The following is a 21585-nucleotide window of genomic DNA, read 5'->3' as shown; positions in this document are numbered from 1 at the left end:
TTTCCATCCTTAACTTTCCTATGCAAGAGCTCTGACCTGCGATGCCAATTTTCCACTCTGATCTGTAAAAGAAGACCTTTGTTGATCTCCATAGCTCCATGTGTGTTTTCCTGAGAGCCTTCTGTATCACTTATCTCTTTGCCCGACTCCTTATCTAATGTTGCAATTTCTGGCTCCTCTGACTACCCTTGCTTTGTACTTTCCGAGTCAGATTTCTCAGAGAGAGAAGTGTCATTCCCGTAACTTGTATCATCACTTTGAGGCCCAGGAAATCCCACAGGCAATCCCACAATCCTCTCTAAACTATCAGTGAACCCATCAACCTTAGGAGTCTCAGGCTGATTTGCAACACTGGCTTCCAATGTGGCTACAAGGCATATATTTCCATCCTTTTCTTATCAGCGAATGAGACTGGGATAATTTAAAAAATGACCTTTTTTGGAGGTGGAGTTGAATCCTCCTCCTTTTTTCATCCCAGATGGAAGCTGAGCAAACTTCTTTTGCCTGACCTGATTGCTAACTTAAGATTGCCAAGGATGGTCCAGGAGATGTCACATAATTAGACAGACCTAATTAAGTAGCCAATGTAGAATATCAGCACAAACATCCGCAGCAAAGTACAGCTTTCCATTATAGACATCATTCATAGTCTTTCAGCCCATAATGTGTTACAGTTTCATCACTAGGCTGGACAAGATCCTACATGAGGACTGTGTAGTGTAAACCTTCACATGTAAGTGTTGTGGACTGATCATGATACAAGGCTCTTGTGGTCAATGGCAATGCTATGCAACCAAAAGCACAACTGAATGCACAATCAAAAAACCACCACCATTTTATGCCCTTCAACTTGTGCTGTAGGACCATCATGTGCAACTTCACTTCTCCAGTCTTGAACTGGATAAGGGCATTGTGTGGTGGACCAAAACATGCAACTGCTTCCATAGACTAATGTAGTATCCCAAGGGCTCTCTAGTCCAGCCTCCTATCCTGCAGGAATACACAACTAAGGCAAAATGATGGAAGGCCATCCAAATCCCTGAGCTGTTATTGTTAATTGAGTCAAGTTACATTATTTATTTAACTAACTAATTCATTAATTAATATACCACTTCTCTCTAATGGGATGTCAAGTATACAGTCCAAATAAAGCCATGTAATTAAAAACATATGAAATGCGAATGTTAAAAAAACACAATAATTAATACATTTGATTATACAGTAGTTTTGAAACAAAATAAATTGAAGTAAGCACTTAACAGATACACTGCAAATTAAAACATTACACCTATTTTATTTAGTGCATTTTCACAAATGAGAGGTCTCCATATCACCCCACTATAAGCAACCCTACTAAGCACTTGCAAATTCAGGGCTGTGGCTTCCTTGACTGAGTCTGTCCATCTGCAATGCAGTCTTTCTCTTTTACTGCTGGTCAACTTAACAAGCATTTTGTCCTTTCCAAAGAGTCATGTCTTACAGTATGTTCAAAGTTCAAGTGTTTCACTTTAGTCACCTTGGCTTCCAGTTTGATGTGTTTAATACCTCCAAACCTTCCCTTTACTTGGGACAGTAATATGATCTAGAACAGTGTTTCTCAACCTGGGGATCGGGACCCCTGGGGTGTTGCCAGGGGGTGTCAGAGGGGTCATCAAAGACCATCAGAAAAAACAGAACTTTCTGTTGCTCATGGGGATTCTGCCTGGGAAATTTGGTCCAATTCTATCATTGGTGGGATCCAGAATGCTCTTTGATTGTAGGTGAACTATAAATCCCAGCAACTGCAACTCCCAAATGTCCAGGTCTATTTCCCCCAAACTCCACCATGTTCACATTTGGGCATATTGAGTATTCGTGCCAAGTTTGGTCCAGATCCATCATTGTTGGAGTCCACAGTGCTCTCTGCATGTAGGTGAGCTACAACTCCAAAACTCAAGTTCAATGCACACCAAACCCTTCCACTATTTTCTGTTGGTCATGGGAGTTCTGTGTGGCAAGTTTGGTTCAATTACATTGTTGGTGGAGTTCAGAATGCTCCTTGATTGTAGATTAATTATAAATTCCAGCAACTACAACTCTCAAGTGACAAAAGATATCCTCCCCCAAACCCACCAGTATTCAGATTTTGGTGTATTGGGTATTTGTGCCAAATTTGGTCCAGTGACTGAAAATGCATCCTGCATATCAGATATTTACATTACGATTCATAACAGTAGCAACAAAAATAATTTTATGGTTGGAGGTCACCACAACATGAGAAACTGTATTAAGGAGTCACAGCATTAGGAAGGTTGAGAACCACTGATCTAGAAAGTTCTCATGACTATAGTTTAACTAAAAAGAATTCTTCAGAGGAGTCTCTGACACCAAGGAAATTGCTCTTTCACAAGGAGATTTATTGCTTGAATACATTTATATTTGCAGACCTGTTCCTGGAAAAACCTGTATCATCTTACACTCCCCTTTGAAGCCAAGGTCACAGTTTGCATCTTTCTATATCCCAATACATTTTAATACCACTCCCATGCAACTATGTAACTGCACTTAGATAAACAGGTTGCAATAGTGTACACCGTCCATGTATCCGAGCAAGTAAATTAATATCCATGAAAGATCATACTAATATAAACCACTTAGTCTCGAGAGTGCTACTTGAGTCCTGCTTCCTACCACCACCATTTTCATTTGTATACTGTAACACCCTAAAATTGCAGAATGTAAAGCTAGACTCTCACTCAGGGCTACTTAAACTGTGAATTATGGGTGCCCTTAACTCAATTTTGGGGGTCCCAAAACAATTTTGGAATGTTACCTAGGGGCTGTTTTAGACATTTACATAAATATATTGTGCTGTGTTTACAGTGGTCTCTGCTGAAGATGTTACAGATGTACGCCACAAGAAGGAAAATCAGCATGGGTTATTGTGAGTTTTCCAGGCTGTATGGCCATGTTCTAGAAGCATTCTCCCCTGACATTTCACCTGCATCTAGGATAGGTTGTGAGGTCTGTTGGAAACTGGGAAAATTGGGTTTATATATCTGTGGAATCTCCAGCAAAGGATCACCGCCTTGTCGGGGCGCTGGAGCTTGAGCACCTCAATGATGTCATGAGCGAAACCGTGAAGGGCCACCCAAGACGGGACGGTTGTGGCAGAGAGGTCAGACCAAGCGTGATCCCTGGGGAAGGCAATGGCAAACCACTCCAGTATCCTTGCCAAGAAAACTAAATGGACCAGTACAACCAGAGATATGTCGGTATGCCATTGGAAGATGGGACTCCCAGGTCGGAAGACGGCCAAAATGCTACTGGGGAGGAGCAGAGGATAAGTTCAACTAGCCCCAGATGTGATGACGCAGCTAGCTCAAAGCCGAAAGGAAGGCTAGCGGCCGACGGTACTGGAGGTGAACGACGAATCCGATGCTCTAAAGATCAACACACCGTAGGAACCTGGAATGTAAGATCTATGAGCCAGGGCAAATTGGATGTTGTTATTGGTGAGATGTCAAGACTAAAGATAGACATCCTGGGGGTCAGCGAACTGAAATGGACTGGAATGGGCCACTTCACATCAGATGACCACCAGATCTACTACTGCGGACAAGAGGAACATCGAAGAAATGGAGTAGCCTTCATAATTAATAAGAAATTCGCTAAAGCGGTGCTTGGATACAACCCAAAAAATGACAGAATGATCTCAATTCGAGTGCAAGGAAAGCCTTTCAACATTACAGTGATCCAAATATACGCCCCAACCACAGCTGCTGAAGAAGCAGAAGTAGATCAGTTCTATGAGGATCTGCAGGACCTACTGGATAATACACCAAAAAGAGACATTATTTTCATTACAGGAGACTGGAATGCCAAGGTGGGAAGTCAAATGACAACTGGGATCACAGGCAAGCATGGTCTGGGAGAACAAAATGAAGCGGGACGCAGGCTGATAGAATTTTGCCAGGAAAACTCGCTGTGTATAACGAATACTCTCTTCCAACAACCTAAAAGACGGCTTTACACATGGACCTCACCAGACGGTCAACACCGAAATCAGATTGACTACATCCTTTGCAGCCAAAGGTGGCGGACATCCATCCAGTCAGTGAAAACAAGACCTGGGGCTGACTGTAGCTCAGATCACGAACTTCTTATTGCCCAATTTAGAATAAAACTAAAGAGATCAGGGAAAATACACAGACCAGTTAGATATGATCTCACTAACATTCCTAGCGAATATACAGTGGAAGTGAAGAACAGATTTGAAGGACTAGATTTAGTAAACAGAGTCCCAGAAGAACTATGGACAGAAGTCCGAGACATTGTTCAGGAGGCGGCAACAAAGTACGTCCCAAAGAAAAAGAAAACCAAGAAGGCAAAATGGTTGTCTGCTGAGACACTGGAAGTAGCCCAAGAAAGGAGGAAAGCAAAAGGAAACAGGGATAAGGGGAGATACACCCAGTTAAATGCGCAATTCCAGAGGTTAGCCAGAAGAGATAAGGAACTATTTTTAAATAAGCAATGCATGGAAGTGGAAGAAGACAACAGAATAGGAAGGACAAGAGACCTCTTCCAGAAAATTAGAAACATTGGAGGTAAATTTCAGGCAAAAATTGGTATGATAAGAAACAAAGATGGCAGGGACCTAACAGAAGCTGAAGAGATCAAGAGAAGGTGGCGAGACTATACAGAAGATCTGTATAGGAAGGATAATAATATTGAGGATAGTTTTGACGGTGTGGTGAATGAATTAGAACCAGACATCCTGAGGAGTGAGGTTGAATGGGCCTTAAGAAGCATTGCTAACAACAAGGCAGCAGGAGACGACGGGATCCCAGCTGAACTGTTTAAAATCTTAAAAGATGATGCTGTCAAGGTGATGCATGCCATTTGCCAGCAAATATGGAAAACACAAGAATGGCCATCAGACTGGAAAAAATCAACTTATATCCCCATACCAAAAAAGGGAAATGCGAAAGACTGCTCCAACTTCCGTACAGTGGCCCTTATTTCTCATGCCAGTAAGGTAATGCTCAAGATCCTGCAAGGAAGACTCCAGCAATACATGGAGCGAGAGTTGCCAGATGTTCAGGCTGGGTTTAGAAAAGGTAGAGGAACGAGAGACCAAATTGCCAATATCCGCTGGATAATGGAGAAAGGCAGGGAGTTTCAGAAAAACATCTACTTCTGCTTCATTGACTATTCTAAAGCCTTTGACTGTGTGGATCATAATAAATTGTGGCAAGTTCTTAGTGGGATGGGCATCCCAAGCCACCTTGTCTCTCTCCTGAGGAATCTGTACAAGGACCAAGTAGCAACAGTCAGAACTGACCACGGAACAACAGACTGGTTCAAGATTGGGAAAGGCGTACGGCAAGGCTGCATCCTCTCACCCAACCTTTTTAACTTGTATGCAGAACACATCATGCGATGTGCGGGGCTGGATGAATGCAAAGCTGGGGTGAAAATTGCTGGAAGAAACATTAACAACCTCAGATATGCAGATGACACCACTCTGATGGCCGAAAGCGAGGAGGAGCTGAGGAGCCTCCTAATCAAGGTGAAAGAAGAAAGCGCAAAAGCCGGGTTGCAGCTAAACGTCAAAAAAACCAAGATTATGGCAACAAGAATGATTGACAACTGGAAAATAGAGGGAGAAACCGTGGAGGCCGTGACAGACTTTGTATTTCTAGGTGCAAAGATTACTGCAGATGCAGACTGTGGCCAGGAAATCAGAAGACGCTTACTTCTTGGGAGGAGAGCAATGTCCAGTCTCGATAAAATAGTGAAGAGTAGAGACATCAGACTGGCAACAAAGATCCGCCTAGTCAAAGCCATGGTATTCCCTGTAGTCACCTACGGATGTGAGAGCTGGACCTTAGGGAAGGCTGAGCGAAGGAAGATCGATGCTTTTGAGCTGTGGTGTTGGAGGAAAGTGCTGAGAGTGCCTTGGACTGCGAGAAGATCCAACCAGTCCATCCTCCAGGAAATAAAGCCCGACTGCTCACTGGAGGGAAGGATACTAGAGACAAAGTTGAAGTACTTTGGCCACATCATGAGGAGACAGGAAAGCCTGGAGAAGACAATTATGCTGGGGAAAGTGGAAGGCAAAAGGAAGAGGGGCCGACCAAGGGCAAGATGGATGGATGGCATCCTTGAAGTGACTGGACTGACCTTGAGGGAGCTGAGGGTGGTAACGGCCGACAGGGAGCTCTGGCGTGGGCTGGTCCATGAGGTCACGAAGAGTCGGAGACGACTGAACGAATGAACAACAACATCTGTGGAATGTTCAAGGTGGGAGAAAGAATTCTTGTCTGTTGGAGCTAAGTGTGAATGTTTCAATTGGCCACTTTGATTAGCATTTAATGGCCTATCAATTTCAAAGTCTGGCTTCTTACTGCCTGGGGGAATCCTTTTTTGGGAGGTGATTAGCTGGCCCTGATTGTTTCTTGTCAGGAATTCCCCTGTTTTCGAGTGTTGTTCTTTATTTACTGCCCTGATGGTGCGCCAAGTTTGGTTCGTTGGTGCAGTTCAGAATGCTCTTTGATTGTAGGTGAACTATAAATCACAGCAACTACAACCTCCAAATGACAAAATCAATCCCCTCCCCAACTCCACTAGTATTCAAATTTAGGCATATCGGGTACCAAAATACTAATTTTATTCATCTTCATGGTTTCCTCCTTTCTGTTGAAATTGTCCATATGCTTATGGCTTTCAATGGCTTCTTCGTGTAGTCTGACATGGTAGTTGTCCAGCATTTCTGTGTTTTCTAAAATCAGGACAGTAAATAAAGAACAACATGCAAAAACAGAGGAATTCTAGACAAGAAACAATCAGGGCCAGGTAATCACATCCCAACAAAGGATTCCCCCTGGGCAGAAAGAAGCCAGACCCTGAAACTGCTAGGCTATTCAATGCTAATCAAGGTGGTCAATTGAAACATTTGAACCTACCTCAAAAAGAAAAGAGTTATTTTTCCCTTTCTGGACATTCCACAGATATATAAATCTTATTTTCCTGGTTTCCAACAGACCTCACAACCTCTGAGGATGCCTGCTATAGATGCAGGCAAAATGTCAGGGGAGAATGCTTCTGGAGCATGGCCATACAGCCTGGAAAACTCACAGTGATTCCAGCCATGAAAGCCTTTGACAATACATTGAAAATTAGCATGTTTAGCAAGCCTTGCAAATGCTGATTTGTTATCTGGAATCCATCCATCTGTTTGGCTTACCTCCCGATTTCATCCAACACATTTCTTCCTTGAGATGCCTTCTTCTCCCATCTCAGCATTTATAATTCTGAATTCTGGTCAATGTAAGGAACCCCTCTCCCTCCTGCTGTTAGTAGCCTCTTTTTGGTCCAACGCAGACCCATGCATCATGGTTTTTATGTTCCTAGTCAACACACTGTGTTGGCAACACAGCTGAGGAAAATGGGCATCATTCCCAGAGTAGGCGAAGCCCAGAGCCATGGACTTGGGAGAGGTCCAAGGTTGTGCAACCTCATCCTCCTGAGAAGTGACATGATATACATCTTTAAATATATGACTGGATGTCACATCAGTGAGGGGGCAAGCTTGTCTTTTGCTGCTCCATAGACTAAGACATGACCTAATGGAGTCAAGTTGCAATAAAATATATTCCAATCGCAGCTCCCCAAGCCATTCCTCATTGGGCATGATTTCCGACTTTTGACCATTTTATTGTCGAAGGCTTTCATGGCTGGAATCACTGGATTGTTGTTAGTTTCGTGGGCATTATGGCCAAGTTCCAGAAGCATTCTCTCATGACATTTCACCTACATCTATGGCAGGCACCCTCAGAGGTTGTGAGATCAGTTGGAAACTAGGAAAGTGAGGTTTATATACCTGTAGAATGTCCAGGATGGGGGAAAGAACTCCTGTCTGTTCGAGGTAAGTGTGAATGTTTCAATCAGCCATCTTGATTAGCTCTTAATGGCCTAGAAGTTTCAAGGTCTGGCTTCTTACAGCATGGAGGAATCCTTTGTTGGGAGGTGTTAGCATGCACAGCATATTATTTGAGAACACAGAAATGCTGGACCACTCTAACAACCACCATGTCAGACTACACAGAGAAGCCATTGAGATCCACAAGCATGTGGACAATTTCAACAGAAAGGAGGAAACATGAAAATGAACAAAATCTGGCTACCAGGATTAAAAATCTCTAAAATTAGGACAGTAAATACAGAGCAACACTGAGAAAACAGGGCAATTCCATAAAGGAAACAATCAGAATGTCCAGGGTGGGAAAAGGAACTCTTCTCTGTTTGAGGTAAGTGTGAATGTTTCAATTGGCCACCTTGATTAGCATTTAATGGCCCAGCAGTTTCAAGGTCTGGCCTCTTACTGCCTGGCGGAATTCTTTGTTGGGAGCTGAATATTTCTTGTTTGGAATTCCCCTGTTTGTTTTGGTTGTGCTCTTCAGGAAACATTCCAGCATGTCAGCATTCTTCAATGGTGATGCTGACTATTCTTGATTGGAGGCCCTTAAACAAATTTTGGATGCCATCTTTCATGAGTGCTTTATGTACATATTCCTGCATGGCAGGAAACTGGACTAGATGAAGCATGAGGTCACTTCAAACTCTATGATTATTTAATCCATTCTCTGTTGCTTCAGGGTCCAAAGCATCTCAGCTAGGGAGGGAAAGAGGAATGAGTCAACATTGCAAGCACATGGAGAGGAGCTGCTCAATGCTCACCGCATCCACTGGGGAAATACTAAGCATGTCCTTGCCAGGTGTCAGGGTGCTGATGAATGGAATACAAAGTGTCCCATCCCTTCACAGCTTGCATGCAAATGCTACTCAGTTGCAGGAGGGGCAATGTAGACAGACACAGGTTGGGAAACCATCTCACTGTGTGTAAAATGTAAATCTCGGCATGGCCATTCCCAGTCCTGGCTCAGTAAAGAGAATGCTTCTCTTTTGTCTCCTTCAGGGGACAGTTTCATCAACTGCGCCCAACTCAGCTAGTTAATTGCAATGGAACAGAACGATCGATGTTGCTGGGACTTGGCAAAACAACCCAGGTTCTGAAGTGTAGCTGACATTTTAGAGATAGCAAAGCCATTAGTTGACAGGGAGAATAAAATTATTTCCCTCTGCCTGAGAAGAGAACCTCATACTCTCAGGTAAGGTTCAGATGCTCTCTCTTGCGGAGATGAAAACATAGAGAAACACAGGATGACTCTCATAGTCTGAAGCCACTTTGACTACTACAGTCGGCTCTCTGTATTTACAGCTTTGATTTTTGCAGATTTGATTAAAACATTTTCTCTAGGGAATCTTCAGGTCCTCCAGTGTGACTTTGTGGTCAACTTATTTATTTATTTGTCATACTTGTACCCTGCTCTTTTCTACCCAAACAGGGGGACTCAAGGCAGCTTACAATGGCACAACATTCTGCCTTAACAACAATTACCTTGTTGTTGTTTATTCGTTCAGTCACTTCTGATTCTTTGTGACCTCATGGACCACACTAGAGCTCCCTGTCGGCCATCATCACCCCCAGCTCCTTCAGAGCCAAGCCAGTCACTTCAAGGATACCATCCATCCATCTTGTCCTTGGTTGGCCCCTCTTTCTGTTTCCTTCCATTTTCCCAAGGATCATTGTCTTCTCTAAGCTTTCCTGTCTTCTCATGATGTGGCCAAAGTACTTCATCTTTGTCTCTAATAGTCTTCCCTCCAATGAGCAGTTGGGCTTTATTTCCTGAAGAATGGACTGGTTAGATCTTCTCGTGGTCCAAGGCACTCTCAGAATTTTTCTCCAGCACCACAGTTCAAAAACATCTATCTTCCTTATGATCCAGATCTCACATCCATTGTTTTGACTATGCTGATCTTTGTTGCCAGTGTGATGTCTCTACTCTTCAAGATTGGTCATTGCTCTCTTCCCAAGAAGTAAACATCTTCTGATGTCCTGGCTGCAGTCTGCATCTGTAGAAATACAAAGTCTGTCACTGCCTCCACATTTTCTCCCTCCATTTGCCAGTTATCAATCAGTCTTATTGCCATAATTTTGATTTTTTGATGTTTAACTGCAACCCACCTTTTGCAATTACCTACAGTTTTTAAAAATTGCAACAAAGAGTTAAAATAGAGATTTAAAAATTTAGAAAACACTTCATCTAAAGTTCATGGTCTGAGTCCATTCCAAGGTCAAATTGCACAAAGATTCAATTCAGAATATTGCATTGCTCTAGTTTCCAAAGACCCGCTCACAGAGCTAGGTTTTGACTCTTTTCCTAGCAGTGGTTCTCAACCTGTGGGTCCCCAGGAGTTTTGGCCTACAACTCCCAGGAACCCCAGCCAGTTTACCAGCTGTTAGGATTTATGGGAGTTGAAGGCCAAAACACCTGTGGACCCACAGGTTGAGAACCACTGTCCTAAAGGCTAATAGAGAGGGGTCTGCTCTGGTGTAGCTAGAGAGGGAGTTCCACAACTGAGGGGCCACCTAATCCTAATCCTAATCCTAATCCTAATCCTAATCCTAACCCTAACCCTAATCTTAATGTTCTGCCAATGTTGACCATATTACTATGCTGATGGACTTAGAGCAGAGATGTCACATCTGTGGCCCTCCAGATGTTTCAGATGCCCGGACATCCTAACCAGCTTCTCCAACGGCCAGGAATTCCGAGAGCTGAAGTCCAAAATACCTGGAGGGCTGCAAGTTTGATAGCACTGGCCTAGAGGTTTCTAGAGATGTGTTTGCTCAGGTTTTCACCTCCCAACAAAGGATTTCCCCAGGCAAAAAGTAGCCAAGCTTTGAAGCTGCAAGGCTATTTTAATGCTAATCGAGTTGATCAACTGCAACATTCGCACTTGCCTCAAACAAACATCTTTTCTCCCACCCTGGACATTCCACAGATATATAAACCTCACTTGCCTCGTTTCCAACAGACCTTACAGCCTGCCATAGATGTGGGTGAAACATCAGGAGAGAATGCTTCTGGAACATGTTCATACAGCCTAGAAAACTCACAGCAACCCAGAAAGTTTGCATTTTCTGTTTTTCACTTTAATGGGGATCCTGTGCCCCTAACTGCATCAAACACGGAGGGCTGTCTTTATTGCCAAAGGGTCCTGCATTTCTGTTTTGTCTATTGTTCTTGTTGTTGCGTGCCTTCAAGTCCTTTCCAGCATATGGTGACCCGGAGGCGACCCATTTTCTTGGCAAGATTTGCCCAGAGGGAGTTTGCCATTTCCTTCCTATCAGGATGATAGAATGTGACTTGCCCTCATTCCCTCCTGACAGGTACATTCTGACTATACTTGATTTGTTTTATTTTGCTATCTATCTCAGATTTCATTTCGGGGAGAGAGGCAGAGGTATTAATCCAACAAATAAATATAGCCACACGGAGCTGTCTGGAGGAAAAGTGCACACCGATGAACAGGCAAACATGGCTGCTTCTCTCATATGTATTTTGGCCTCTGCGAATGCCTGTTGCAAGATCACATCTCCTGCCCTCTTTGTCTTCCTGCATCTCTCAGGTCGGTAGCAGAAATTGAAATGCGTTAATCTCTATCCCCCTTCTGCGCCTGTTTCATCTTTCATCTTGCTATCAATTTAGCATAAGGGAGACACAACATTTCAGAGCCAGGCCATGATTAACAGGGAGGTGACATACTTCACTTCAAAAAGATGGGGAGGAAATGTGGAATTTCTTCCCTTTTGGAAAGAATTAACATCCCTCTTTTTTGACTTAGCTCTTCCTCCCAAGAAGAAATCTTTCACGTGCCGGTTGAAGTGGAATTGCTTCCCCCAGCCATGGCAGGAAAAATGATAAGGCCGTGCTGTTAAATCAAGAATCTAACTCCGCTAAAAGAAATGTATTTCTGTCCAATAAATGAAAACTCTAACCAAACGGGTCTGTGTGGTTACACTAACCCTCAAAGTGTTGTAGTGCCACAACCTACCTGGTGTGATGATCCCAGATGCTTTTATGGTGGCATACTGATGACTTTAGGAAATTGCATGGTTCCTTTATCCTTCCCCTCACTGAGTCCTTGTGGACAACAAGTTAAGCATGAGCCAACAATGTCATGTGGTGGCTAAAAAAGCCAATGGGATTTTGGCCTGCATAAAAAGGAGTATGGTGTCTACATCCAGGAAAGTCATGCTACCCCTCTATTCTGCCTTGGTCAGATCACACCTGGAATCACACCATGTCCAATTCTGGGCAACGCAATTGAAGGAAACGTTGACAATCTGGAATATGTCCAGAGGGGAATGACTAAAATAATCAAGGCTCTGAAGACCAAGCCTCATGAGGAGCAGCTTAAAGAGCTGGGCATGCTTAGCCCGTAGAAGAGAAGTCTGAGAGGAGACATGATGAGGGCCATGTATAAATATGTGAGGGAAAGTCATAGGAAGGAGGGAGCAAGCTTGTTTTCTGCTGCCCTGGAGACTAGGACTTGGAACAATGGCTTCAAACTACAAGTAAGGAGATTCTACCTGAACATTAAGAAGAACTTCTTGACTGTGAGAGCTGTTCAGCAGTGGAACTCTCTGGTCCAGGGTGTGGTGGAGGCTCCTTCTTTGGAGGCTTTTAAGCAGAATCTGGATGGCCATCTGTCAGAGGTGCTTCGAAAGTGATTTTCCTGCTTCTTGGCAGGGGGCTGGACTGGATAGCCCACGCGGTCTCTTCCAACTCTAGGATTCTATATTAACAAATAATATTGTCAAACAAACATTAACTTTGTGGAACGTGTCTTTAAATTATTTTTTTGAATCCAGAAAAGTGGCACAGTGGGAGGGCAGCTAAGGGACCTTGCAGTGCCAAACTAGCACAGGTACTTGACACTAGGGTTGTGCATTCAGTGAAAATCTTGAACTGTTTTGTGTCCTGGCTTTTGGTGGTGGTGGTGAGGGGCGCAATCTGTTTTTTGGGAGCCTCTCAAAATTGGGAGGGCAGATATCTGTTTTTACTCTGGGGTGCCGAAAGATCAATTTTCTATCGGCCCATTATTTGGGGTGGGGTGGGTGGGTGGGGCTTGCATGTTACACCCACTTTCCAAGGCAAGGAGGCAATTATTATTATTATTATTATTATTATTATTATTATTATTATTTCCCACATTTCTAACCTGCCCTTCTCAACTCCCGAGGGGGACTCAGGGAGGCTTACACTGGCAACAATTTTTCTTACTCTGGGGGGGGGGGGGGGGGCACATTGCTGAAGGCAGATCCATGCACATTCCTGGGTCTGAACATCAAACACACACGTTTCCAAGGCAAGGAGGCAATTTCTGTTACTCCAGAGGAGGCACACAGCTGCAGGCAGACGCATGCACTTCCTGGATCTGCACACCACACATACACTCTTTCCAAGGCAAGGAAGCAATTTCTCTTACTCCAGAGGAGATGCAGAGCTGCAGGCAGATATATGTACTTTCTGGGTCTGCACACCACACATGCACTCTTTCCAAGGCAAGGAGGTGATTTCTCTTACTCCAGCGAAGGCGCACAACTGCAGACTGACACATGCACTCTCTGGGTCTGCACATCACGCATGCTGTCTTTCCAAGGCAAGGAGTTATGGAGCGTCACATGCTCAAAAAAAGCAGGTGAGGAGCTGGGATCGGCTCCTGCTTGCTTTTGTATAGAGTTGATTTTTATACCGAGAGGGGCCTTCCCGTTACGTGCTCCCGAAGGTAACAACAGTAACGAAATAACGGATGAAACAAAAGAAAACGGTTCTGTGCACAACCCTACTTGACAGTAGCAGCAGTCCAATAATAAAGGCCCCCATGCCAGTAAATTGCCACAATCTCTGTTCACATTCATGGTGTGGAATATGTTAAGAAAGAATGAGGCCTATATATTATGTTTCTTCACCAATTATGGAGTCAGACCTCCATTATTGATTTCTTTTTGAATTAGAAGAATGTCATCTTATGGGGGAAAGGTGTATAAATGATTTTTCTTCTCTTAACGGGTGTGAAAACTGAGAAAATAAAACCATCAGACTGAGAATGTAAAGCCCTTAGACTGAAAATTTCATTGACTAATGGTTTTTTGACCTGTCGACCTGTTAGTTTTGTGTTCTGTGCAAGTATGTTGATTCATGTTTTCATTTTTATAATAGGTGTCTCATTATATGTTTGCAGTTCTAGTAGGCAAAATGTAGTTGTGTAGTTTTTGAATTATTTTAGTTTTTGAGTCCCTCTTTGGAGGTTGAGAATAGGACGGGATACAAAGGTTCTAAATAAATAAATAAATAAATAATCAATAAATATAACTTTTTGTATATTCTATTATATTTTATATATCTTTTTTTTTTGTTTTCTGAATAAACATGATTAAATATTGGGTTGCTGTGCATTTTCCGGGCTGTATGGCCATGTTCTAGAAGCATTATTTCCTGACATTTCGCCCACATCTAGAGGTTGTGAGGTCTGTTAGAGACTAGGCAAGTGAGGTTTATATGTCTGTGGAATAATGTCCAGAGTGGGAGAAAGAACTCTTGTCTGTTTGAGGCGAGTGTAAATATTGCAATTGGCCACCCTGATTAGCATTGATTAAACATTATTTATAAATAAATAAATAAATAAATAAGAACAGTGCAGAATAGTGGCACCATGTGATAGTCCTATGTGTTATTTATTTATTTACAGTATTTATATTCCATCCTTCTCACCCCGCAGGGGACTCAGAGTGGATCACAATGCACATATACATGGCAAACATTCAATGCCATAGACACATAACATATATAGACAGACACACAGAGGCTATTTAACTTTGCAGCTTCATGAGGGTATGCTTTTTTTGAATTCCGGCCACTGGGGGAGCTGTAGCTTTACTGTCCACTTGCGACACTGATGGAGTACTTCCTCATTCTTTTGCACGCTGCTGGAGAGTTTTATGGCATTGTAAATTAGTTAAATTAGCCTCCCCACATAAGCGGTACCTACATTTCCTACTTGACAGATGCAACTGTTGTTCGGGCTGCAAAGGTCGACAGCAAGCTAGACAAATGGTCGGGAGCTTACTCTGACACGAGCTGGCTTCGAACTCATGACCTTTCGGTCAGTAGCTATTTAATGCAGCTGACTCACAACCAGATGCTCCACAACCTGTTAGGAAAGAACTAGATATGTTGGGTGTCCCACTTTCCCGCTTTCCTTCCAATTTTCCTTCTTCGCCCTCAACTTACTCCAGTTGAACTCAAGAGGATAAGAGAAAAGATACGAGGGGTGGACTATTACCCTTAGAATCATAGAATCATAGAGTTGGAAGAGACCTCATGAGCCATCGAGTCCAAACCCCTGCCAAGAGGCAGGAAAATCGCATTTAAAGCACCCCTGACAGATGGCAATCCAGCTTCCGTTTAAAACCCTCCAAATAAGGAGGTTCCACCACACTCCAGGGCAGAGAGTTCCACTGCTGAACAGCTCTCACAGTTAGGAAGTTCTTCCTCATGTTCAGATCGAACCTCCTTTCCTGTAGTTTGAAGCCTTTGCTCCATGTCCTGCTCTCCAGCACAGCAGAAAACAAGCTTGCTCCCTCCTCCCTATGACTTCCCCTCAGATATATTTATACATGACCATCATCATGTCTCCTCTCAGCCTTCTCTTACGTATGCTAAACATGCTCAGCTCTTTAAGCCATTCCTGATAGGGCTTGTTCTCCAGACCCCTGATCATTTTAGTTGCCTTCATTCAATGCCATAGACACATGCCATCGAATGAACACATTCCAACTTTTCAACATTTCCCTTCAATTGTGGTGTCCAGAATTGGACACAGGATTCCGGGTGTGGTCTGACCAATTCGGAATAGTGGGGTAGCATGACTTTCCTGGATCTAGACACTAGACTCTTTGTTCAGGCCAAAATCCCATTGGCTTTTTTTGCTGCTTCATAACATTGTTGGCTCATGTTCACCTTCCTCCCCACGAGGACTCAAAGATCTTTTTCACACATACTGCTCTGGAGCCATGCGTCCTCCATTCTGTCTCTTTGCATTTCATTTTTCTGCCTAAGTGGAGTATCTTGCATTTGTTCATGTTGAAATCAATTCTGTTGGTTTTGGCCCATCTCTATAATCTGTTAAGACCATTTTGAATTCTTCTCCTGTCTTCCCAGGATGTCCAGGCCTAGGCAAACTGATGCACTTCTCTCACCTTCTGTGTTCGATCCTATTTTGCCATCTTGACTGCACTCTGACTTTGCCTAGCCACACACGTCCTGGTTTTCTTCTGTGAAATATTGGAGGATACGAGAGAGCCACAAAACCTCGCAGCTCGAGTCCTTCCCAATCATGGTTCTTATAGGCGCCTTGTGGAGAAGTCAGACAAAATGCCTTTCGTTTGCTGAGTGACAAGACCAACTGGGGTTTTCTGAACTGAAAGAGTGATCAGCGCCTGCAGGAGGTGAATCAACAGATTTCTCTCCCTTAAATACCATCCCTTCAAGCAGGAAATAGTGGCAGATGGCTAGATCTCTCCTAGCCTTGGAATCAAGAAAATGGGAATGGAATAAATATTTGCAGATACCTGAAAGTGCATATGTATTTGTAGATATTTGCTTATATGCAGTGTAGTCATTGTAACGATGCCACCAATTGTAGAGACGTTACCGACTTGTCAGGGTCTCCTACAATTTGTAATGAATCTTCAAAATCGATAACACAGCCACTAGCCTGTAATAATTTATTTATCTTCCTTTGATGTGTAGCGTGGCTTGACTTGAAAGTATACGAAACAGAGGCTTGGATTTCAGATAAACTGTAATAAGTTTATTGAAGTATAGAAGCTTAATGGTTTCAATGTTTCTTAACTCCTAGAGGTATATTCCTTTAGAGGTTATATTTATAACCATTCATAAAACAACTCTTAAGAGGACTGTTCTTTCCACTTGAGTTTGACAAGTTTTAAACTTATTTCTTTGAAAATGTGTTTCTCCAGGTACTAGCCTACTCTTTCCCTCTGTTATCTCTGTTACAGTAAAGATTTTTACTAGGGTTCTCTTTCCCTTTTAACTCAAACCCTAACTACTAATCTAAATAAGTCAACTTGACCTATCTAAACCACACAGACTAAAAGCCTAAACCTTCCTGATTCTCAACACAGTAGAACCAGCTTTCCCTGCGGTTCTCTGACCACAGACTGCCTATTTAAAATGCCTGCTCTTGCGAACTGGCAGTTGGCTCCTCCCCTTTTACCATGGCAACCCATTTCAGAGTGAACTGAGCTGGCTACCCCCCCCCCCCAGTTATGCTACTTTAAATACTTACCCCTTTAAACACCTACCTACAATTATACATGACTGTAGGTTAAAATTCACACTTCACCGCACTCATCATCATCATAGTGGCCGAGTATGGTTGACCTCCAGGGGTAGAGTCTTGGCAGTGGGTCCTAAGTTATTGTAAAGTTCTATTCTGGATCTGCAAGATCTTTTGCAGTGAGGACATTGATTTACAGATGGACAGCAATCCTCGCCAGGTTTGCTTGATGTCTCTTCATTTTGGCACATTTCCCCCTTTCACCGTCTAATGTGCCCCTTCAAAACCCACAGCACTGTTGGTAACAGCTGACCTCCAGTTACAGCACAAGGGCCAGGGCCTCCCAGTTCACAGTGTTCATTCCATGCTTTGTTGGTACCGGTACAGACTAAGAGCTATTGGACCACAGTGTGCGGACAGAGTTGGATGATGTTTTAACTTGGCCAGTTGGTTTATATGTATTTTAACTGATATGTATTTTAACTTATTGTATTTGCATGTTTTTTAAACTGTTACTTATTGTCTAGCATTGAATTTTTGCTGTTAGCCATTCTGAGTCCTTCCACTGAGATAGAGAAGAATGGGATATAAAATTTCTAAATAAATAATAATAAATTAAGCCAGTGCTTCTCAATCTTCCATATGCCGTGACCCCTTAATACAGTTCCTCGGGTTGTGGCGACCACCAACCATAAAATTATTTTTGTTGCTACTTCATAACTAATTTTGCTACTGTTATGAATTGTAATGTAAGTATCTGATATGCAGGATGCATTTTCATTCATTGATTTTGTCATTTGGGAGTTGTTCTTGTTGGGATTTATAGTTCATCTACAATCAAAAGCATTCTGAACTCCACCAACAATGGAATTGAACCAAACTTGGCACACAGAACTCCCATGCACAGAACTCCCATGACCAAGAGAAAGGGTTTGGTGGGCATTGACTTTGAGTTTGGGAGTTGTAGTTCACCTACATCCAGAGAGCACTGTGGACTCAAACAATGATGGATCTGGACCAAACTTGGCATGTGTACTCATTATGTCCAAATTTGAACACTGGTGGAGTTTGGGGAAAACAGACCTTGTCATTTGGGAATTGTAGTTGCTGGGATTTGTAATTCACCTACAATCAAAGAGCATTCTGAACCCCACCAATGACAGAATTGGGCCAAACTTCCCACACAGAACCCCCATGACCAACAGAAAATACTGTGCTTTCTGATGGTTTTGGTGACCCCTCTGACACCCCCTCCCAACTGACAGGTTAAGCACATCTTTAAATCTCATTTGCTATCCACCAACATTATGTTTTCCATTCTTGAGCTGAGAGTAAAGTAACTGCTTTAGGAGATGGTGGTCGGGCATTTGGACAACAGGGCCAATCCAGTGGAGTTGATGGTGAAGGATCATCACCTCAATGCTGTTGGTCTTTGCTTCTTCCAGAATGCTGGTCAAGAGATTTGCAGGATTTTTCAAAGGCAACACTGATGGAACGGTTCCAGAAATCAAAGTGCAGGGATCCAATGTATTTCACAAGCATGCAACAGAGTTGGAAGGACAATAGTTTTATAAATAATCCTCTTGGTATCCTTACGGATATCTTATGGAGCTCCCAGTGGCACAGCGGGTTAAACCACTGAGCTCCTGAACTTGCCAACGGAAAGGTCGATGGTTCAAATCCGGGAGCGGGTGAGCTCCTGCTGTAAGCCTCAGCTTCTGCCAATGCAGCAGTTCGAAAACATGCAAATGTGAGTAGATCAATAGGTACCGCTTCAGCGGGAAGGTAACGGTGCTCCATGCAGTCATCCTGGCAACATGACCATGGAGGTGTCTATGGACAACAGCAGCTCCTCAGCTTAGAAATTGAGATGAACGCTCCCCCCACCCCAGAGTTGGATACAATTGGTCAGGGAAAGCTTTACCTATATGTTATCCTCATTGCCAACTTTTGTGGAGAGGTACTGATAGTGTGGCCTCCCTCTGTTCCAGAGATAGGTCATGTATTGCCTTGGACTGGGCTTTACACTGTAGACTGTCCTGATTGGCTTAACTTAACCAGTAGAATGAGTCTAACTATTGTAACCCCCCCCCCTCCCAAAACTGCACACAATGCATGGCGGTGAAAGTCAGGGCTGTCAGGCAGTGACTGAATTATTTGCTGATGTTTCCCAACCAATACATTGAGTCAATGTAAATATATTGCTGCACCCCCAACACCTTAATATAAATGCCTTTTTGAGATGCTGAAAGATGTATCGACAATGCACAAAGACTGTCAGTGGATCAGGAGACAGAATGGTGCTGGCAGCGTTGATGGAGTGGGTACATGATTGCTAAAAGGGCCATCCTCACAACAGGAGGGAATCACTAGATGGAAGATTCATTTCTTTGCCTCCCAGATCCATGTGCATGAGGCTTCTAGTTTAAAACCCAGTGAAAAGTTCACTGACCTCTATTCTGCTCCATGTAAAACTCTCTCTCTGATGATTCTCATTTAGTTTTATGCAACTTGGAACATGGTGACTTCCATGGGAATTTCCAGTGTCTCTGAAATGCTTCAAATTGGAGGAAATTTTGTCATGGGGCAAAATTATTATTTGGGAGGGGGACAGTTTCATTTGCTCCCTGCAACATAGTTACACACTTATCCCAAGTTACCCTAATACAATTCCCTGCTGATATCAGTAATCTACAGTGGTAATTACTTTGGAAAATAATTGCTTTTAATGCTTTTTTTTTTTTGGTGTCAGGAGCAACTTGAGAAACGGCCAGTTGTTTCTGGTGTGAGAGAATTGGCTGTCTGCAAGAACATTGCCCAAGGGACGTCCAGATGTTTTACCATCCTGTAGAAGGCTTCTCTCATGTCAGCTTCTCTCATTTCAGTCAGGACTGCTGACTGAAAGGTCAGCTGTTCGAATCCAGAGAGTGGGGTGAGCTTCCATCTGTCAGCTCCAGCTTCTCATGCGGGGACATGAGAGAAGCCTTGCACAGGATGGTAAAACATCTGTGTGTCCCCTGGGCAACATCCTTGCAAATGGCTAATTCTCTCACACCAGAAGCGACTTAAGAAATCAAGTCATTCCTGACCTGAAAAAATACTTTTAATGCTGAAACAGCGTAATTTTAAAGATATGCTACTTAGCTGTTCAGAAAAATATTTTTGAAGGAATAGATACAGGAGATACCAGCCATTCTCAACTATAGGCTATGCTTTATTCTTCTGGATTTCAGTAAGGCCTTTGACAAGGTCCCCAGGACCTTCTGGCAAATAAACTAGTCCAATGTGGGCTAGGCAAAACTATGGTTAGGTGGATCAGTAATTGATTAATGCTTCCTCTTCATCCTGGAAAGAAGTGACAAGTGGAGTGCCTCAGGTTTCCGTCCAGGGCCCGGTCCTGCTCAACATCTTCATTGATGACTTAGATGAAGGGTGAGAAGGGCATGATCATCAAGTTTGCAGACGACACCAAATTTGGAGGTGTAAAGAAGCACTAATCCCACCGCTTGTCAACAAAATTATGTGAGGAAGTATTAATATTCTTTAAAGCCACTAATATTCTGTGAGGAACCTTCTTTTAGATATCAATTAAGCTGCCACCAATATGTTTAGAGACGCTGGTTTAGGTCTCTGTTTATCTTTAGTTGTGTTGTGAGGTGACTTTGGTAGTGTGGAATGCACCAAGCATGAAAGCAATCGAGGAGGCAGGTTTGAAATATAAAGAGAACAAGTTTTATTGTTAACAGAACGTAATTGTTGCAGTTTTGAGAATTTGAACTTGACACAAGGCTTGATGTTACAAAATGGCTGGTTTGAGATACATGCTTCTGATGATACAATTCTACAAACTTCTTCTTAGTGAAGTGCTTATACTACTTCAGAGTTCCCTATTGTGAATGTCCACACTGTTTGTCCTATACTCGGAACAAACCACTGATCACCAGTCTTTCCTTACTGGCAATCCTGAAAACCCCCTCTGTTAGATTCTTTTAACCTAAGCAATCTAACAAGGTAACACCTTCAGCTCTCTTGCTGAAGAAATATTCACAAATTCTAAGAACTACTGAATTCTTACAGCTTCACAACACTCTTAACCTCTTCCCCGGGTCTACCGGACTGAACTACTTTTCCCAGAGTCCTTTCTTGACTCTGCTATTTCCCAGAGCCCTTAACTGGCTCTGCTCTTTTCCGGGTCTCCTCCACCGGACTGGAGCTTAACTGCCACTTTCAAACCTTTTACTCCTTTAGCTCCGCCCACCTCCTCTGCTGCCTTGTCTTGTCACCATGGCAACCTATCCCTCACAGCTAGGCCATGGCAACAAATGTAAA

This window comes from Anolis sagrei, chromosome Y, assembly GCF_037176765.1.
Source record: "Anolis sagrei isolate rAnoSag1 chromosome Y, rAnoSag1.mat, whole genome shotgun sequence".
Taxonomy (NCBI): Eukaryota; Metazoa; Chordata; class Lepidosauria; order Squamata; family Dactyloidae; genus Anolis; species Anolis sagrei.
The sequence above is the reverse complement of the archived record's forward strand: the minus strand, read 5'-3'. Positions refer to the sequence as shown.